This window comes from Triticum dicoccoides, chromosome 4A, assembly GCF_002162155.2.
Source record: "Triticum dicoccoides isolate Atlit2015 ecotype Zavitan chromosome 4A, WEW_v2.0, whole genome shotgun sequence".
NCBI lineage: Eukaryota > Viridiplantae > Streptophyta > Magnoliopsida > Poales > Poaceae > Triticum > Triticum dicoccoides.
In genome coordinates, this window is record NC_041386.1 from 589,363,959 (window position 1) to 589,368,489 (window position 4,531).

Sequence of the window (4,531 nt, forward strand, 5' to 3'; positions counted from 1 at the left end):
TTACCCACCCCACGAGGTTAAACAGTAGTTAGGGATCTAATCGATGCTATTATTATTGGTTTGTGGCATGAAGAGCTCACGGGGATAATGAGTTTGGCTAAAAAAAGGAGAGGAGAGGAGGGGATTGCTAATTTGGGCGCGGTAATCTCTCCGGGCCTGTCAACGTGCGGGTCGATGTATATATAGAGCTAATTAAGCTCCTTCATCCTCACACCGCACCACAATCTCTCCTCCTACGTAGTGTGCAAACCAACCAACGCAAGACAAGAGAAGCAGCAATGGCAGTGCAGCAGTGTACGGTGGCGCTCTTGGTGGCCGTCGCCCTCATGGCGGGGCCAGCCGTCTCGTATGCTGCCGAAGCTGGCTACGCCCCAGCCGGCCACAGCCCAAGGCCACGACTGAGGAGCAGAAGCTAGCTGAGAAGGCCAACAACGCCTTCAAGGCGGCCGTGGCGGCCACAGCCGCAGCCCCTCCAATGGACAAGGGCAAGATATTCGTGAACACCTTCGTGCAGATCTTCGGCAGCTGGTCTCTTGAGGGGGTCACCGACACGTCCAGCACCAAAGCCATTTTCAACTCCAGGGTCGGCTTCACTCTGGCGTGGGCCTCACACAAAGCCCAGGGTGCTACCCCGGAGGCCAAGTATGAATCCTTCGTGGCCATGTTCGACAAGTCGCTCTGCATCATCGTCGGCATCCTGAAGGTCCACTCCGGTGAGGAAGTCAAGGGGCCGATCCCTGCCGGCGAGCTCAAGGCCATCGACCAGATCGACGCCGCCTTCAGCACTGCAGCCACCACTGCCGATGCTGCCCCGATAAAGGACAGGTCCAATGTCTTCGACTCTGCCTTCAGCAAGGCCATCAAGGAGACAACTGGTGATGCATACGAGGCCTACAAGTTTGTCCCTGCCCTCGAGTCCGCCGTCAAGAAGAGCTACGCCATGTTTCTTCCCAGGAATCCCCAGGACAAGCGCACGCTCATTGAGTCATTCCTGAGCGACACCATCATCTTCATGGTTGTCCCCTCCCCCGCCACTCCCACCGCCGCCGCCGCTGCCGGTGGCTACAATGTCTGAGCTCATCACGCATATACTGTACGTAGATATGCATATGCGTACGTGTGTACGTTACTGTGGCGGTGAGCGAGTTTGATCGATAATCAAAATCAATTCTTTGTTTTCGTTTCATGCACCGGCGATCGAGATCGATGACTTCTTAGAGCATCTCTAGCCGTTCTCCCCCCTGGGGCTTGAAATAGCGCCGGCTGGGGGCCAACCGACGGAAAAATCGGCGTAGGGGGCTCGGGTTTCCAGCCGACCCCCAAGCTCGCCCCCCTCAGCCGCCGATTTTGGCCCACTTTCGGCGGAAATCGGCCCAATTTTGGCCCATGTTCGGTGTGGTTTGGAACAAATTGAACAAAAATTAATTTTTATCACATAGTTCATCACAGAAATCAATACAAATCAAATAGTTCAACAAATCAAACTCATAATTTGAACACAAAAAAACTCATATTTCATCACATGTCGAGCTAGGTGTTGCCCTTGAGCCTCTATAGGTGCTCCACCAAATCATGCTGCAGTTCTTGATGCACATGTGGGTCTCGGATCTCCTGACGCATATTGAGTAAGGCAGACCAGGGTGCTGGTAGCTGGTGATCAACTTTGGCAAGAGGACCCTGCATGTAATATGGTTCAGTGTCAAACACTGTCTCTTCCTTCTCGCTCTCAATGATCATGTTGTGCAAGATGACACGGCAAGTCATGACTTTCCACATTTGATCTTTCAACCAGGTCAGAGCGGGGTACCAGACAACAACAAATTGAGATTGGAGCACACCAAACGCCCGCTTGATATTCTTCCTGCAAGCCTCCTGACACTTGGCAAAGTAGGAGTTCTTGCCTCCTGGCATAGGGTTTGAAATAGCGTTCACAAATGTGGACCATCTCGGATAGATGCCATCTGCTAGGTAGTATCCCTTGTTGTAGTGGCGCCCATTGACCTTGAATTTCACCGGAGGAGCATGACCTTCAACAAGCTTGGCAAAAACATTCGAGCACTGCAGTACGTTGATGTCATTGTGAGTTCCTGGCATACCGAAGAAGGATTGCCAAATCTAGAGGTCCTGTTTGGCCACCGCCTCAAGTACCAAACTGCAAGCTCCTTTGGAACCTCTGTACATCCCCTGCCAAGCAAATGGACAGTTTTTTGATGCCCAATGCATATAGTCGATGCTTCCAAGAATCCCAGGAAATCATCTTGTTGCATTCTATACTAGGATCCGAGCAGGGTCTTCAGCATTGGGTGATCACAAGTATTATGGTCCAAACATTGCCACCACTATTCTGCAGAACTTGTACAAACACTCAATGGTGGTGGACTCGGCCATGCATCCATAGTCTTCCAGTATATCACGGGGAGCTCTGTATGCAAGCATCCTCGTAGATGTCGTGCACTTCTGAAGTGAGGTGAATCCAAGTGTGCGGGTGCAATCCTTCTTGCACTTGAAGTAGCTGATGAACTCTCGGGTGGAATTCACAATCCCGAGGAAGAGCTTTCAGCTCATCCGATAAACGGCGCTGAAATACTTAATCCCCGTGCAGTGGAGCGTCGGTGAAGTAGTCGGCGTCGAGCAAGCAATAGCCCTTCAGTCGATGCCTCTGCTTTGCCTTTTGCCGACCCGGCGCCGAAACACCTCGCCGCGGCTTTGCTTTGCTCGCGAACAGGCGGCCAGAGTGGTGCTACCTCTTGAGCATGCTACCCCTTGGCCCCCCCGCTGCGCCTAGGGTTGGGAACCCTAGGGAAGGGGGCGCCTCCACTTGCCTTGGGGGGCACTCCACCCCCTTGGCCGCCGCCCCCCTAGGAGATCCCATCTCCTAGGGCCGGCGCCCCCCTTGGGGACCCTATATATAGAGGGGGGGATGGAGGGCAGTCGCACGCATGCCCCTGGCGCCTCCCTCTCCCACTCCAACACCTCCTCCTCCATCGCAGAGCTTGGCGAAGCCCTGCCGGAGTACTACCTCTCCATCACCACCACGCCGTCGTGCTGCTGCTGGAGCCATCTTCCTCAACCTCTCCCTCCTCCTTGCTGGATCAAGGCGCGGGAGACGTCATCCGCCCCGTACGTGTGTCGAACGCGGAGGTGCCGTCCGTTCGACGCTAGGATCTTCGGTGATTTGGATCACGACGAGTACGACTCCCTCAACCCCGTTCTCTTGAATGCTTCCGCTGACGATCTACAAAGGTATGTAGATGCACTCTGATACGTCTCCGTCGTATCTACTTTTCCAAACACTTTTGCCCTTGTTTTGGACTCTAACTTGTATGATTTGAATGGAACTAACCCAGACTGACGCTGTTTTCAGCAGAATTGCCATGGTGTTGTTTTATGTGCAGAAAACAAAAGTTCTCGGAATGACCTGAAACTCCACGGAATATCTTAGAATAAATAATAAAAAATCCTCGCCAAAGATGAAGACCAGGGGGCCCACACCCTGTCCACGAGGGTGGGGGCCGCGCCCCTCCCCCTGGGCGCGCCCCCAGCTCGTGGGCCCCCTGGTGGCCCTCCGACGCCAACTCCAACTCCATATATTGGCTTTCGAGGAGAAAAAAATCAGAGAGAAAGTTTCATCGTGTTTTACGATACGGAGCCGCCGCCAAGCCCTAATCTCTCTCTGGAGGGCTGATCTGGAGTCCGTTCGGGGCTCCGGAGAGGGGGATTCGTCGTCGTCGTAATCATCAACCATCCTCCATCACCAATTTCATGATGATCACCGATGTGCGTGAGTAACTGCATCATAGGCTTGCTGGACGGTGATGGGTTGGATGAGATTTATCATGTAATCGAGTTAGTTTTGTTAGGGTTTGATCCCTAGTATCCACTATGTTCTGAGATTGATGTTGCTATGACTTTGCTATGCTTAATGCTTGTCACTAGGGCCCGAGTGCCATGATTTCAGATCTGAACCTATTATGTTTTCATGAATATATGTGAGTTTTAGATCCTATCTTGCAAGTCTATAGTCACCTACTATGTGTTATGATCGGGCAACCCCGAAGTGACAATAATCGGGACCACTCCCGGTGATGACCATAGTTTGAGGAGTTCATGTATTCACTATGTGTTAATGCTTTGTTCCGGTTCTCTATTAAAAGGAGGCCTTAATATCCCTTAGTTTCCAATAGGACCCCGCTGCCACGGGAGGGTAGGACAAAAGATGTCATGCAAGTTCTTTTCCATAAGCATGTATGACTATTTACAGAATACATGCCTACATTATATTGATGAACTGGAGCTAGTTCTGTGTCACCCTATGTTATGACTGTTACAAGATGAACCACATCCGGCATAATTATCCATCATTGATCCGGTGCCTACAAGTTTTCCATATACTGGTTTACGCGTATTTACTTTTCCACTGCTACTGTTACAATCACTACAAAAATACCAAAAACATTACTTTTGCTGTCTTTACTTTGTTACCGTTATCACCACTATCATATTACTTTGCTACTAAACACTTTGCTGTAGA

At 51.3% G+C, this 4,531-nt stretch overlaps 1 pseudogene; it reads left to right on the forward strand.

Moving 5' to 3' along the window:
* Nucleotides 1-278: 278 nt before the first annotated feature.
* LOC119289229 lies at nt 279-1,181 on the forward strand (annotated as a pseudogene).
* The last annotated feature ends 3,350 nt before the right edge of the window (nt 1,182-4,531 follow it).